General features: G+C 60.9%; 1 protein-coding gene across 1 annotated transcript in view; it reads left to right on the forward strand.

The window, feature by feature from the left end:
• The first annotated feature begins 9 nt into the window (after nucleotides 1-9).
• agxt2 (alanine--glyoxylate aminotransferase 2) overlaps nucleotides 10-16181 on the forward strand; it is a 301925-nt gene continuing 285753 nt past the window's right edge. Inside the window, exon 1 of the mRNA XM_087993908.1 lies at nucleotides 10-131. The gene's annotated coding sequence lies outside the window, so the exon portion shown is untranslated. The remainder of the gene's footprint in view (nucleotides 132-16181) is intronic.

The raw sequence follows: 16181 nt of genomic DNA on the forward strand, positions 1-16181 counted from the left end.
CGACACAGGAAGGTGACGGCTGCTGCTGAGAACCAGCTCAGGAGGTTGTGCCAACACGACGAATATTTACCTTCACCCCCCCCTGTATGAGTACGTCGAGCAACTCACCTCCCTCCTACCCAACCGTCTGAGAGGTACTGACCCCGGGGCGCGCGGGCGGGGGGGAGGTCGCACTGACCCTGGGGGAGGGCAGTATCAGGAGGGAGGGGACACAGCAAGGCAGGCAGCATCAGGAGGGAGAGGGACACAGCAAGGCAGGCAGTATCAGGAGGGAGAGGGACACAGCAAGGCAGGCAGTATCAGGAGGGAGAGGGACACAGCAAGGCAGGCAGTATCAGGAGGAGAGGAACACAGCAAAGCAGGCAGTATCAGGAGGGAGAGGGATACAGCAAGGCAGGCAGCATCAGGAGGGAGGGGACACAGCAAGGCAGGCAGTATCAGGAGGGAGAGGGACACAGCAAGGCAGGCAGTATCAGGAGGGAGAGGGACACAGCAAGCAGGCAGTATCAGGAGGGAGAGGGATACAGCAAGGCAGGCAGCATCAGGAGGGGAGGGACACAGCAAGGCAGGCAGCATCAGGAGGGAGGGGAACACAGCAAGGCAGGCAGCATCAGGAGGAGGGGAACACAGCAAGGCAGCATCAGGAGGGAGAGGGACACAGCATGGCAGGCAGCATCAGGAGGGAGGGGACACAGCAAGGCAGGCAGCATCAGGAGGGAGAGGGACACAGCATGGCAGGCAGCATCAGGAGGGAGGGGACACAGCAAGGCAGGCAGCATCAGGAGGGAGAGGGACACAGCAAGGCAGGCAGCATCAGGAGGGAGAGGGACACAGCAAGGCAGGCAGCATCAGAGGAGAGGAACACAGCAAGGCAGGCAGTATCAGGAGGGAGAGGAACACAGCAAGGCAGGCAGCATCAGGAGGGAGAGGAACACAGCAAGGCAGGCAGCATCAGGAGGGAGAGGAACACAGCAAGGCAGGCAGCATCAGGAGGGAGAGGGACACAGCAAGGCAGGCAGCATCAGGAGGGAGAGGGACACAGCACGGCAGGCAGCATCAGGAGGGAGAGGGACACAGCAAGGCAGGCAGCATCAGGAGGGAGAGGAACACAGCAAGGCAGGCAGTATCAGGAGGGAGAGGGACACCAGCAAGGCAGGCAGCATCAGGAGGGAGAGGAACACAGCAAGGCAGGCAGCATCAGGAGGGAGAGGAACACAGCAAGGCAGGCAGCATCAGGAGGGAGAGGAACACAGCAAGGCAGGCAGCATCAGGAGGGAGAGGGACACAGCAAGGCAGGCAGCATCAGGAGGGAGGGGGAACACAGCAAGGCAGGCAGTATCAGGAGGGAGAGGGACACAGCAAGGCAGGCAGCATCAGGTGGGAGGGGGAACACAGCAAGGCAGGCAGCATCAGGAGGGAGAGGGGACACAGCAAGGCAGGCAGCATCAGGAGGAGAGGGACACAGCAAGGCAGGCAGCATCAGGAGGGAGAGGGGAACACAGCAAGGCAGGCAGTATCAGGAGGGAGAGGGACACAGCAAGGCAGGCAGCATCAGGAGGGAGAGGAAACACAGCAAGGCAGGCAGCATCAGGAGGGAGAGGGAACACAGCAAGGCAGGCAGCATCAGGAGGGAGAGGACACAGCATGGCAGGCAGCATCAGGAGGGAGAGGGACACAGCAAGGAAGGCAGCATCAGGAGGGAGAGGGACACAGCAAGGCAGGCAGTATCAGGAGGGAGAGGGAACACAGCAAGGAAGGCAGTATCAGGAGGGAGAGGACACAGCAAGGCAGGCAGCACATCAGGATGGGAGGGGGACACAGCAAGGCAGGCAGTATCAGGAGGGAGAGGGACACAGCAAGGCAGGCAGTATCAGGAGGGGGAGGGACACAGCAAGGCAGCAGTATCAGGAGGGAGGGAACACAGCAAGGCAGGCAGTATCAGGAGGGAGAGGGACACAGCAAGGCAGGCAGCATCAGGAGGGAGAGGGACACAGCAAGGCAGCAGTATCTGGAGGGGAGGGACACAGCAAGGCAGGCAGTATCAGGAGGGGAGGGACACAGCAAGGCAGGCAGTATCAGGAGGGAGAGGGAACACAGCAAGGCAGGCAGTATCAGGAGGAGAGGGACACAGCAAGGCAGGCAGCATCAGGAGGGGGAGGGACACAGCAAGGCAGGCAGTATCAGGAGGGGGAGGGACACAGCAAGGCAGGCAGTATCAGGAGGGAGAGGAACACAGCAAGGCAGGCAGTATCAGGAGGGGGAGGGACACAGCAAGGCAGGCAGTATCAGGAGGGGAGGGACACAGCAAGGCAGGCAGTATCAGGAGGGAGAGGGACACAGCATGGCAGGCAGCATCAGGAGGGAGAGGGACACAGCAAGGCAGGCAGCGTCAGGAGGGAGAGGAACACAGGCAGGCAGCATCAGGAGGGAGAGGAACACAGGCAGGCAGCATCAGGAGGGAGAGGAACACAGCAAGGCAGGCAGCGTCAGGAGGGAGAGGAACACAGGCAGGCAGCATCAGGAGGGAGAGGAACACAAGGCAGGCAGTATCAGGAGGGAGAGGGACACAGCAAGGCAGGCAGCGTCAGGAGGGAGAGGAACACAGGCAGGCAGCATCAGGAGGGAGAGGAACACAGGCAGGCAGTATCAGGAGGGAGAGGAACACAGGCAGGCAGGCATCAGGAGGGAGAGGAACACAGCAAGGCAGGCAGTATCAGGAGGGGGAGGGACACAGCAAGGCAGGCAGTATCAGGAGGGAGAGGAACACAGCAAGGCAGGCAGCATCAGGAGGGAGAGGGACACAGCAAGGCAGGCAGCATCAGGAGGGAGAGGAACACAGCAAGGCAGGCAGTATCAGGAGGGAGAGGGACACAGCAAGGCAGGCAGTATCAGGAGGGAGAGGAACACAGCAAGGCAGGCAGCATCAGGAGGGAGGGGGAACACAGCAAGGCAGGCAGTATCAGGAGGGAGAGGAACACAGGCAGGCAGCATCAGGAGGGAGAGGAACACAGCAAGGCAGGCAGCATCAGGAGGGGAGGGGGACACAGCAAGGCAGGCAGTATCAGGAGGGAGAGGAACACAGCAAGGCAGGCAGTATCAGGAGGGAGAGGAACACAGCAAGGCAGGCAGCATCAGGAGGGAGAGGAACACAGCAGAAGGCAGGCAGTATCAGGAGGGAGAGGGGACACAGCAAGGCAGGCAGTATCAGGAGGGAGAGGAAACACAGCAAGGCAGGCAGTATCAGGAGGGGGAGGGACACAGCAAGGCAGGCAGTATCAGGAGGGAGAGGAACACAGCAAGGCAGGCAGCATCAGGAGGGAGGGGGACACAGCAAAGGCAAGCAGTATCAGGAGGGGGAGGACACAGCAAGGCAGGCAGTATCAGGAGGGGGAGGGACACAGCAAGGCAGGCAGTATCAGGAGGGAGAGGAACACAGCAAGGCAGGCAGTATCAGGAGGGGGGAGGGACACAGCAAGGCAGGCAGTATCAGGAGGGAGAGGGACACAGCAAGGAGGCAGTATCAGGAGAGAGAGGGACACAGCAAGGCAGGCAGCATCAGGAGGGAGAGGAACACAGCAAGGCAGGCAGTATCAGGAGGGGAGAGGAACACAGCAAGGCAGGCAGCCATCAGGAGGGAGAGGGAACACAGCAAGGCAGGCAGTATCAGGAGGGAGAGGAACACAGCAAGGCAGGCAGTATCAGGAGGGAGAGGAACACAGCAAGGCAGGCAGCATCAGGAGGGAGAGGAACACAGCAAGGCAGGCAGCATCAGGAGGGAGAGGAACACAGCAAGGCAGGCAGCATCAGAGAGGAGAGGAACACAGCAAGGCAGGCAGCATCAGGAGGGAGAGGGACACAGCAAGGCAGGCAGCACCAGGAGGGAGAGGACACAGCAAGGCAGGCAGCATCAGGAGGGAGGGGACACAGCAAGGCAGGCAGCATCAGGAGGGAGAGGAACACAGCAAGGCAGGCAGCATCAGGAGGGAGAGGGACACAGCAAGGCAGGCAAGCATCAGGAGGGAGGGGACACAGCAAGGCAGGCAGTATCAGGAGGGAGAGGGACACAGCAAGGCAGGCAGTATCAGGAGGGAGAGGAACACAGCAAGGCAGGCAGCATCAGGAGGGAGGGGGACACAGCAAGGCAGGCAGCATCAGGAGGGAGGGGGACACAGCAAGGCAGGCAGCATCAGGAGGGAGGGGGACACAGCAAGGCAGGCAGCATCAGGAGGGAGAGGGACACAGGCAAGGCAGGCAGCATCAGGAGGGAGAGGGACACAGCAAGGCAGGCAGCATCAGGAGGGAGAGAGGGACACAGCAAGGCAGGCAGCATCAGGAGGGAGAGGGACACAGCAAGGCAGGCAGCATCAGGAGGGAGGGGGACACAGCAAGGCAGGCAGTATCAGGAGGGAGAGGGACACAGCAAGGCAGGCAGCATCAGGAGGGAGGGGGACACAGCAAGGCAGGCAGCATCAGGAGGGAGAGGAACACAGCAAGGCAGGCAGCATCAGGAGGGAGAGGTACAGAGCAAGGCAGGCAGTATCAGGAGGGAGAGGGACACAGCAAGGCAGGCAGCATCAGGAGGGAGAGGTACAGAGCAAGGCAGGCAGTATCAGGAGGGAGAGGGACACAGCAAGGCAGGCAGTCATCAGGAGGGAGAGGGACACAGCAAGGCAGGCAGTATCAGGAGGGAGAGGGACACAGCAAGGCAGGCAGTATCAGGAGGGAGAGGAACACAGCAAGGCAGGCAGTATCAGGAGGGAGGGGAACACAGCAAGGCAGGCAGTATCAGGAGGGAGGGGAACAGAGCAAGGCAGGCAGTATCAGGAGGGAGGGGGACACAGCAAGGCAGGCAGTATCAGGAGGGAGGGGGACACAGCAAGGCAGGCAGTATCAGGAGGGAGTGGGACACAGCAAGGCAGGCAGTATCAGGAGGGATTGGGACACAGCAAGGCAGGCAGTATCAGGAGGGAGGGGAACAGAGCAAGGCAGGCAGTATCAGGAGGGAGGGGGACACAGCAAGGCAGGCAGTATCAGGAGGGAGAGGGACACAGCAAGGCAGGCAGTATCAGGAGGGAGGGGGACACAGCAAGGCAGGCAGCATCAGGAGGGAGAGGGACACAGCAAGGCAGGCAGTATCAGGAGGGAGAGGGACACAGCAAGGCAGGCAGCATCAGGAGGGAGAGGGAACACAGCAAGGCAGGCAGCATCAGGAGGGAGAGGGACACAGCAAGGCAGGCAGCATCAGGAGAGAGAGGAACACAGCAAGGCAGGCAGTATCAGGAGGGAGGGGAACACAGCAAGGCAGGCAGCATCAGGGGGGAGAGGGACACAGCAAGGCAGGCAGCATCAGGAGGGAGAGGGACACAGCAAGGCAGGCAGTATCAGGGGGGAGAGGGACACAGCAAGGCAGGCAGCATCAGGAGGGAGAGGGACACAGCAAGGCAGGCAGTATCAGGAGGGAGAGGGACACAGCAAGGCAGGCAGCATCAGGAGGGAGAGGGACACAGCAAGGCAGGCAGCATCAGGGGGGAGAGGGAAACAGCAAGGCAGGCAGTATCAGGAGGGAGAGGGACACAGCAAGGCAGGCAGTATCAGGAGGGAGAGGAACACAGCAAGGCAGGCAGTATCAGGGGGGAGAGGGACACAGCAAGGCAGGCAGCATCAGGAGGGAGAGGGACACAGCAAGGCAGGCAGTATCAGGAGGGAGAGGAACACAGCAAGGCAGGCAGTATCAGGGGGGAGAGGGACACAGCAAGGCAGGCAGCATCAGGAGGGAGAGGGACACAGCAAGGCAGGCAGTATCAGGAGGGAGAGGGACACAGCAAGGCAGGCAGCATCAGGAGGGAGAGGGACACAGCAAGGCAGGCAGCATCAGGAGGGAGAGGGACACAGCAAGGCAGGCAGCATCAGGGGGGAGAGGGACAGCAAGGCAGGCAGTATCAGGAGGAAGGGGGACACAGCAAGGCAGGCAGCATCAGGAGGGAGAGGGACACAGAAAGGCAGGCAGTATCAGGAGGGAGAGGGAAATAGCAAGGCAGGCAGCATCAGGAGGGAGAGGGAACACAGCAAGGCAGGCAGCATCAGGAGGGAGAGGGACACAGCAAGTCAGGCAGTATCAGGAGGGAGAGGGACACAGCAAGGCAGGCAGCATCAGGAGGGAGAGGGACACAGCAAGGCAGGCAGTATCAGGAGGGAGAGGAACGCAGCAAGGCAGGCAGTATCAGGAGGGAGGGGGACACAGCAAGGCAGGCAGCATCAGGAGGGAGAGGAACACAGCAAGGCAGGCAGTATCAGGAGGAAGGGGGACACAGCAAGGCAGGCAGCATCAGGAGGGAGAGGGACACAGAAAGGCAGGCAGTATCAGGAGGGAGAGGGAAATAGCAAGGCAGGCAGCATCAGGAGGGAGAGGGAACACAGCAAGGCAGGCAGCATCAGGAGGGAGAGGGACACAGCAAGTCAGGCAGTATCAGGAGGGAGAGGGACACAGCAAGGCAGGCAGTATCAGGAGGGAGAGGGACACAGCAAGGCAGGCAGTATCAGGAGGGAGAGGGACACAGCAAGGCAGGCAGTATCAGGAGGGAGAGGGAACACAGCAAGGCAGGCAGTATCAGGAGGGAGAGGAACACAGCAAGGCAGGCAGTATCAGGAGGGAGAGGGACACAGCAAGGCAGGCAGTATCAGGAGGGAGAGGGACACAGCAAGGCAGGCAGTATCAGGAGGGAGAGGGACACAGCAAGGCAGGCAGTATCAGGAGGGAGAGGGACACAGCAAGGCAGGCAGTATCAGGAGGGAGAGGAACACAGCAAGGCAGGCAGTATCAGGAGGGAGAGGGACACAGCAAGGCAGGCAGTATCAGGAGGGAGAGGGACACAGCAAGGCAGGCAGTATCAGGAGGGAGAGGAACACAGCAAGGCAGGCAGTATCAGGAGGGAGAGGGACACAGCAAGGCAGGCAGTATCAGGAGGGGGAGGGAACACAGCAAGGCAGGCAGCATCAGGAGGGAGAGGGACACAGCAAGGCAGCCAGCATCAGGAGGGAGCGGGAACACAGCAAGGTAGGCAGTATCAGGAGGGAGAGGGACACAGCAAGTCAGGCAGTATCAGGAGGGAGAGGGACACAGCAAGGCAGGCAGTATCAGGAGGGAGGGGGAACACAGCAAGGCAGGCAGCATCAGGAGGGAGAGGGACACAGCAAGTCAGGCAGTATCAGGAGGGAGAGGGACACAGCAAGGCAGGCAGTATCAGGAGGGAGAGTGACACAGCAAGGCAGGCAGCATCAGGAGGGAGAGGGACACAGCAAGGCAGGCAGTATCAGGAGGGAGGGGGAACACAGCAAGGCAGGCAGTATCAGGAGGGAGAGGGACACAGCAAGGCAGGCAGTATCAGGAGGGAGAGAGAACACAGCAAGGCAGGCAGCATCAGGAGGGAGCGGGAACACTGCAAGGTAGGCAGTATCAGGAGGGAGAGGGACACAGCAAGGCAGGCAGTATCAGGAGGGAGAGGGACACAGCAAGGCAGGCAGTATCAGGAGGGAGAGGGACACAGCAAGGCAGGCAGTATCAGGAGGGAGAGGGACACAGCAAGGCAGGCAGCATGAGGAGGGAGAGGGACACAGCAAGGCAGGCAGCATCAGGAGGGAGAGTGACACAGCAAGGCAGGCAGCATCAGGAGGGAGAGGGACACAGCAAGGCAGGCAGCATCAGGAGGGAGAGTGACACAGCAAGGCAGGCAGCATCAGGAGGGAGCGGGAACACAGCAAGGCAGGCAGCATCAGGAGGGAGAGGGAACACAGCAAGGCAGGCAGTATCAGGAGGGAGCGGGAACACAGCAAGTCAGGCAGCATCAGGAGGGAGAGGGACACAGCAAGGCAGGCAGCATCAGGAGGGAGAGGGAACACAGCAAGGCAGGCAGTATCAGGAGGGAGCGGGAACACAGCAAGGCAGGCAGTATCAGGAGGGAGAGGGACACAGCAAGGCAGGCAGCATCAGGAGGGAGAGGGACACAGCAAGGCAGGCAGTATCAGGAGGGAGAGGGACACAGCAAGGCAGGCAGCATCAGGAGGGAGAGGGACACAGCAAGGCAGGCAGCATCAGGAGGGAGAGGGACACAGCAAGGCAGGCAGTATCAGGAGGGAGAGGGACACAGCAAGGCAGGCAGCATCAGGAGGGAGAGGAACACAGCAAGGCAGGCAGCATCAGGAGGGAGAGGAACACAGCAAGGCAGGCAGTATCAGGAGGGAGAGGGACACAGCAAGGCAGGCAGCATCAGGAGGGAGAGGAACACAGCAAGGCAGGCAGCATCAGGAGGGAGAGGAACACAGCAAGGCAGGCAGTATCAGGAGGGAGAGGAACACAGCAAGGCAGGCAGCATCAGGAGGGAGAGGAACACAGCAAGGCAGGCAGTATCAGGAGGGAGAGGGACACAGCAAGGCAGGCAGCATCAGGAGGGAGAGGGACACAGCAAGGCAGGCAGTATCAGGAGGGAGAGGGACACAGCAAGGCTGGCAGCATCAGGAGGGAGCGGGAACACAGCAAGGTAGGCAGTATCAGGAGGGAGAGGGACACAGCAAGGCAGGCAGTACCAGGAGGGAGAGGGAACACAGCAAGGCAGGCAGCATCAGGAGGGAGAGGGACAGAGCAAGGCAGGCAGTATCAGGAGGGAGAGGGACACAGCAAGGCAGGCAGTATCAGGAGGGAGAGGAACACAGCAAGGCAGGCAGCATCAGGAGGGAGAGGGACACAGCAAGGCAGGCAGCATCAGGAGGGAGAGGGACACAGGCAGGCAGTATCAGGAGGGAGAGGAACACAGCAAGGCAGGCAGTACCAGGAGGGAGAGGGAACACAGCAAGGCAGGCAGCATCAGGAGGGAGAGGGACAGAGCAAGGCAGGCAGTATCAGGAGGGAGAGGAACACAGCAAGGCAGGCAGTACCAGGAGGGAGAGGGAACACAGCAAGGCAGGCAGCATCAGGAGGGAGAGGGACAGAGCAAGGCAGTCAGTATCAGGAGGGAGAGGGACACAGCAAGGCAGGCAGTATCAGGAGGGAGAGGGACAGAGCAAGGCAGGCAGTATCAGGAGGGAGAGGGACACAGCAAGGCAGGCAGTATCAGGAGGGAGAGGAACACAGCAAGGCAGGCAGTATCAGGAGGGAGAGGGACACAGCAAGGCAGGCAGTACCAGGAGGGAGAGGAACACAGCAAGGCAGGCAGCATCAGGAGGGAGAGGAACACAGCAAGGCAGGAAGTATCAAGAGGGAGAGGGACACAGCAAGGCAGGCAGTATCAGGAGGGAGGGAGAACACAGCAAGGCAGGCAGTATCAGGAGGGAGGGGAACACAGCAAGGCAGGCAGCATCAGGAGGGAGGGACACAGCAAGGCAGGCAGTATCAGGAGGGAGGGACACAGCAAGGCAGGCAGTATCAGGAGGGAGAGGGACACAGCAAGGCAGGCAGCATCAGGAGGGAGGGACACAGCAAGGCAGGCAGCATCAGGGGGGAGGGACACAGCAAGGCAGGCAGTATCAGGAGGGAGAGGGACACAGCAAGGCAGGCAGCATCAGGAGGGAGGGGAACACAGCAAGGCAGGCAGTATCAGGAGGGAGGGGAACACAGCAAGGCACGCAGCATCAGGAGGGAGGGACACAGCGAGGCAGGCAGCATCAGGAGGGAGGGACACAGCAAGGCAGGCAGTATCAGGAGGGAGAGGGACACAGCAAGGCAGGCAGCATCAGGAGGGAGGGACACAGCAAGGCAGGCAGCATCAGGGGGGAGAGGGACACAGCAAGGCAGGCAGCATCAGGAGGGAGGGACACAGCAAGGCAGGCAGCATCAGGAGGGAGAGGGACACAGCAAGGCAGGCAGCATCAGGAGGGAGAGGGACACAGCAAGGCAGGCAGTATCAGGAGGGAGAGGGACACAGCAAGGCAGGCAGCATCAGGAGGGAGAGGGGACACAGCAAGGCAGGCAGTATCAGGAGGGAGCGGGAACACAGCAAGGCAGGCAGTATCAGGAGGGAGAGGGACACAGCAAGGCAGGCAGTATCAGGAGGGAGAGGAACACAGCAAGGCAGGCAGTATCAGGAGGGAGAGGGACACAGCAAGGCAGGCAGTACCAGGAGGGAGAGGAACACAGCAAGGCAGGCAGCATCAGGAGTGAGAGGAACACAGCAAGGCAGGCAGCATCAGGAGGGAGAGGGACACAGCAAGGCAGGCAGCATCAGGAGGGAGAGGGACACAGCAAGGCAGGCAGCATCAGGAGGGAGAGGGAACACAGCAAGGCAGGCAGCATCAGGAGGGAGAGGAACACAGCAAGGCAGGCAGTATCAGGAGGGAGCGGGAACACAGCAAGGTAGGCAGTATCAGGAGGGAGAGGGACACAGCAAGGATCGCAGCATCAGGAGGGAGGGACACAGCAAGGCAGGCAGCATCAGGAGGGAGGGACACAGCAAGGCAGGCAGTATCAGGAGGGAGAGGGACACAGCAAGGCAGGCAGCATCAGGAGGGAGAGGGACACAGCAAGGCAGGCAGCATCAGGAGGGAGAGGAACACAGCAAGGCAGGCAGTATCAGGAGGGAGCGGGAACACAGCAAGGTAGGCAGTATCAGGAGGGAGAGGGACACAGCAAGGATCGCAGCATCAGGAGGGAGGGACACAGCAAGGCAGGCAGCATCAGGAGGGAGGGACACAGCAAGGCAGGCAGTATCAGGAGGGAGAGGGACACAGCAAGGCAGGCAGCATCAGGAGGGAGGGACACAGCAAGGCAGGCAGCATCAGGGGGGAGAGGGACACAGCAAGGCAGGCAGCATCAGGAGGGAGGGACACAGCAAGGCAGGCAGCATCAGGAGGGAGAGGGACACAGCAAGGCAGGCAGCATCAGGAGGGAGGGGGACACAGCAAGGCAGGCAGTATCAGGAGGGAGAGGGACACAGCAAGGCAGGCAGTATCAGGAGGGAGAGGAACACAGCAAGGCAGGCAGTATCAGGAGGGAGAGGGACACAGCAAGGCAGGCAGCATCAGGAGGGGGAGGGACACAGCAAGGCAGGCAGCATCAGGAGGAAGGGGGACACAGCAAGGCAGGCAGTATCAGGAGGGAGAGGGACACAGCAAGGCAGGCAGCATCAGGAGGGAGAGGGACACAGCAAGGCAGGCAGCGTCAGGAGGGAGAGGAACACAGCAAGGCAGGCAGCATCAGGAGGGAGAGGGACACAGCAAGGCAGGCAGTATCAGGAGGGAGAGGGACACAGCAAGGCAGGCAGCGTCAGGAGGGAGAGGAACACAGCAAGGCAGGCAGTATCAGGAGGGAGAGGGACACAGCAAGGCAGGCAGCATCAGGAGGGGGAGGGACACAGCAAGGCAGGCAGTATCAGGAGGGAGAGGGACACAGCAAGGCAGGCAGCAGCAAGAGGGAGAGGGACACAGCAAGGCAGGCAGTATCAGGAGGGAGAGGGACACAGCAAGGCAGGCAGTATCAGGAGGGAGAGGGACACAGCAAGGCAGGCAGTATCAGGAGGGAGAGGAACACAGCAAGGCAGGCAGTATCAGGAGGGAGAGGGACACAGCAAGGCAGGCAGTATCAGGAGGGAGAGGGACACAGCAAGGCAGGCAGTATCAGAAGGGAGAGGAACACAGCAAGGCAGGCAGTATCAGGAGGGAGAGGGACACAGCAAGGCAGGCAGCATCAGGAGGGAGAGGGACACAGCAAGGCAGGCAGTATCAGGAGGGAGAGGAACACAGCAAGGCAGGCAGTATCAGGAGGGAGAGGGACACAGCAAGGCAGGCAGCAGCAAGAGGGAGAGGGACACAGCAAGGCAGGCAGTATCAGGAGGGAGAGGGACACAGCAAGGCAGGCAGTATCAGGAGGGAGAGGGACACAGCAAGGCAGGCAGTATCAGGAGGGAGAGGGACACAGCAAGGCAGGCAGCAGCAAGAGGGAGAGGGACACAGCAAGGCAGGCAGTATCAGGAGGGAGAGGGACACAGCAAGGCAGGCAGTATCAGGAGGAAGAGGGACACAGCAAGGCAGGCAGTATCAGGAGGGAGAGGGACACAGCAAGGCAGGCAGCATCAGGAGGGAGAGGGACACAGCAAGGCAGGCAGTATCAGGAGGGAGAGGGAACACAGCAAGGGAGGCAGTATCAGGAGGGAGAGGGACACAGCAAGGCAGGCAGTATCAGGAGGGAGAGGGACACAGCAAGGCAGGCAGCATCAGGAGGGAGAGGGACACAGCAAGGCAGGCAGCATCAGGAGGGAGGGGGACACAGCAAGGCAGGCAGCATCAGGAGGGAGAGGGACACAGCAAGGCAGGCAGTATCAGGAGGGAGAGGGACACAGCAAGGCAGGCAGCATCAGGAGGGGGAGGGACACAGCAAGGCAGGCAGTATCAGGAGGGAGAGGGACACAGCAAGGCAGGCAGCATCAGGAGGGAGAGGGACACAGCAAGGCAGGCAGTATCAGGAGGGAGAGGGTCACAGCAAGGCAGGCAGCATCAGGAGTGAGAGGAACACAGCAAGGCAGGCAGTATCAGGAGGGAGAGGAACACAGCAAGGCAGGCAGCATCAGGAGGGAGAGGAACACAGCAAGGCAGGCAGTATCAGGAGGGAGAGGGACACAGCAAGGCAGGCAGCATCAGGAGGAGAGGAACACAGCAAGGCAGGCAGTATCAGGAGGAAGGGGGACACAGCAAGGCAGGCAGCATCAGGAGGGAGAGGAACACAGCAAGGCAGGCAGTATCAGGAGGAAGGGGGACACAGCAAGGCAGGCAGCATCAGGAGGGAGAGGAACACAGCAAGGCAGGCAGCATCAGGAGGGAGAGGAACACAGCAAGGCAGGCAGCATCAGGAGGGAGAGGGACACAGCAAGGCAGGCAGTATCAGGAGGGAGAGGGACACAGCAAGGCAGGCAGCATCAGGAGGGAGAGGGACACAGCAAGGCAGGCAGCATCAGGAGGGAGAGGGACACAGCAAGGCAGGCAGCATCAGGAGGGAGAGGGACACAGCAAGGCAGGCAGCATCAGGAGGGAGAGGAACACAGCAAGGCAGGCAGTATCAGGAGGAAGGGGGACACAGCAAGGCAGGCAGTATCAGGAGGGAGAGGGACACAGCAAGGCAGGCAGTATCAGGAGGGAGAGGAACACAGCAAGGCAGGCAGTATCAGGAGGGAGAGGGACACAGCAAGGCAGGCAGCATCAGGAGGGAGCGGGAACACAGCAAGGCAGGCAGTATCAGGAGGGAGAGGAACACAGCAAGGCAGGCAGCATCAGGAGGGAGAGGGACACAGCAAGGCAGGCAGCATCAGGAGGGAGCGGGAACACAGCAAGGCAGGCAGTATCAGGAGGGAGAGGGACACAGCAAGGCAGGCAGTATCAGGAGGGAGAGGGACACAGCAAGGCAGGCAGTATCAGGAGGGAGAGGAACACAGCAAGGCAGGCAGTATCAGGAGGGAGAGGGACACAGCAAGGCAGGCAGTATCAGGAGGGAGAGGGACACAGCAAGGCAGGCAGTATCAGGAGGGAGAGGGACACAGCAAGGCAGGCAGTATCAGGAGGGAGAGGGACAGAGCAAGGCAGGCAGTATCAGGAGGGAGAGGGACACAGCAAGGCAGGCAGTATCAGGAGGGAGAGGGACACAGCAAGGCAGGCAGTATCAGGAGGGAGGGGAACACAGCAAGGCAGGCAGCATCAGGAGGGAGGGGGACACAGCAAGGCAGGCAGTAACAGGAGGGAGAGGGACACAGCAAGGCAGGCAGCATCAGGAGGGAGGGGGACACAGCAAGGCAGGCAGTAACAGGAGGGAGAGGGACACAGCAAGGCAGGCAGCATCAGGAGGGAGGGGGACACAGCAAGGCAGGCAGTAACAGGAGGGAGAGGGACACAGCAAGGCAGGCAGTAACAGGAGGGAGAGGGACACAGCAAGGCAGGCAGCATCAGGAGGGAGAGGAACACAGCAAGGCAGGCAGCATCAGGAGGGAGAGGGACACAGCAAGGCAGGCAGCATCAGGAGGGAGAGGAACACAGCAAGGCAGGCAGTATCAGGAGGAAGGGGGACACAGCAAGGCAGGCAGTATCAGGAGGGAGAGGGACACAGCAAGGCAGGCAGCATCAGGAGGGGGAGGAACACAGCAAGGCAGGCAGCATCAGGAGGGAGAGGGACACAGCAAGGCAGGCAGTATCAGGAGGGAGAGGAACACAGCAAGGCAGGCAGTATCAGGAGGAAGGGGGACACAGCAAGGCAGGCAGTATCAGGAGGGAGAGGGACACAGCAAGGCAGGCAGTATCAGGAGGAAGGGGGACACAGCAAGGCAGGCAGTATCAGGAGGGAGAGGGACACAGCAAGGCAGGCAGCATCAGGAGGGAGAGGAACACAGCAAGGCAGGCAGTATCAGGAGGAAGGGGGACACAGCAAGGCAGGCAGTACCAGGAGGGAGAGGGACACAGCAAGGCAGGCAGTATCAGGAGGGAGAGGGACACAGCAAGGCAGGCAGTATCAGGAGGGAGAGGAACACAGCAAGGCAGGCAGCATCAGGAGGGAGAGGAACACAGCAAGGCAGGCAGTATCAGGAGGAAGGGGGACACAGCAAGGCAGGCAGCATCAGGAGGGAGAGGAACACAGCAAGGCAGGCAGTATCAGGAGGGAGAGGGACACAGCAAGGCAGGCAGTATCAGGAGGGAGAGTGACACAGCAAGGCAGGCAGTATCAGGAGGGAGAGGGACACAGCAAGGCAGGCAGTATCAGGAGGGAGAGGGACACAGCAAGGCAGGCAGCATCAGGAGGGAGAGGGACACAGCAAGGCAGGCAGTATCAGGAGGGAGAGTGACACAGCAAGGCAGGCAGTATCAGGAGGGAGAGGGACACAGCAAGGCAGGCAGTATCAGGAGGGAGAGGGACACAGCAAGGCAGGCAGCATCAGGAGGGAGAGGGACACAGCAAGGCAGGCAGCATCAGGAGGGAGCGGGAACACAGCAAGGCAGGCAGCATCAGGAGGGAGGGGGACACAGCAAGGCAGGCAGTATCAGGAGGGAGCGGGAACACAGCAAGGCAGGCAGCATCAGGAGGGAGGGGGACACAGCAAGGCAGGCAGCATCAGGAGGGAGCGGGAACACAGCAAGGCAGGCAGCATCAGGAGGGAGCGGGAACACAGCAAGGCAGGCAGCATCAGGAGGGAGCGGGAACACAGCAAGGCAGGCAGCATCAGGAGGGAGAGGGACACAGCAAGGAAGGCAGTATCAGGAGGGAGAGGGACACAGCAAGGCAGGCAGCATCAGGAGGGAGAGGGACACAGCAAGGCAGGCAGCATCAGGAGGGAGAGGAACACAGCAAGGCAGGCAGCATCAGGAGGGAGAGGGACACAGCAAGGCAGGCAGTATCAGGAGGGAGAGGGACACAGCAAGGCAGGCAGCATCAGGAGGGAGAGGGACACAGCAAGGCAGGCAGCATCAGGAGGGAGAGGAACACAGCAAGGCAGGCAGTATCAGGAGGGAGGGGAACACAGCAAGGCAGGCAGCATCAGGAGGGAGGGGGACACAGCAAGGCAGGCAGTAACAGGAGGGAGAGGGACACAGCAAGGCAGGCAGCATCAGGAGGGAGGGGGACACAGCAAGGCAGGCAGTAACAGGAGGGAGAGGGACACAGCAAGGCAGGCAGCATCAGGAGGGAGGGGGACACAGCAAGGCAGGCAGTAACAGGAGGGAGAGGGACACAGCAAGGCAGGCAGTAACAGGAGGGAGAGGGACACAGCAAGGCAGGCAGCATCAGGAGGGAGAGGAACACAGCAAGGCAGGCAGCATCAGGAGGGAGAGGGACACAGCAAGGCAGGCAGCATCAGGAGGGAGAGGAACACAGCAAGGCAGGCAGTATCAGGAGGAAGGGGGACACAGCAAGGCAGGCAGTATCAGGAGGGAGAGGGACACAGCAAGGCAGGCAGCATCAGGAGGGGGAGGAACACAGCAAGGCAGGCAGCATCAGGAGGGAGAGGGACACAGCAAGGCAGGCAGTATCAGGAGGGAGAGGAACACAGCAAGGCAGGCAGTATCAGGAGGAAGGGGGACACAGCAAGGCAGGCAGTATCAGGAGGGAGAGGGACACAGCAAGGCAGGCAGTATCAGGAGGAAGGGGGACACAGCAAGGCAGGCAGTATCAGGAGGGAGAGGGACACAGCAAGGCAGGCAGCATCAGGAGGGAGAGGAACACAGCA

This window comes from Chiloscyllium plagiosum, unplaced genomic scaffold (assembly GCF_037043375.1).
Source record: "Chiloscyllium plagiosum isolate Xiang-an unplaced genomic scaffold, Cpla_swu_hap1 HiC_scaffold_2, whole genome shotgun sequence".
In the NCBI taxonomy this organism is placed as follows: domain Eukaryota; kingdom Metazoa; phylum Chordata; class Chondrichthyes; order Orectolobiformes; family Hemiscylliidae; genus Chiloscyllium; species Chiloscyllium plagiosum.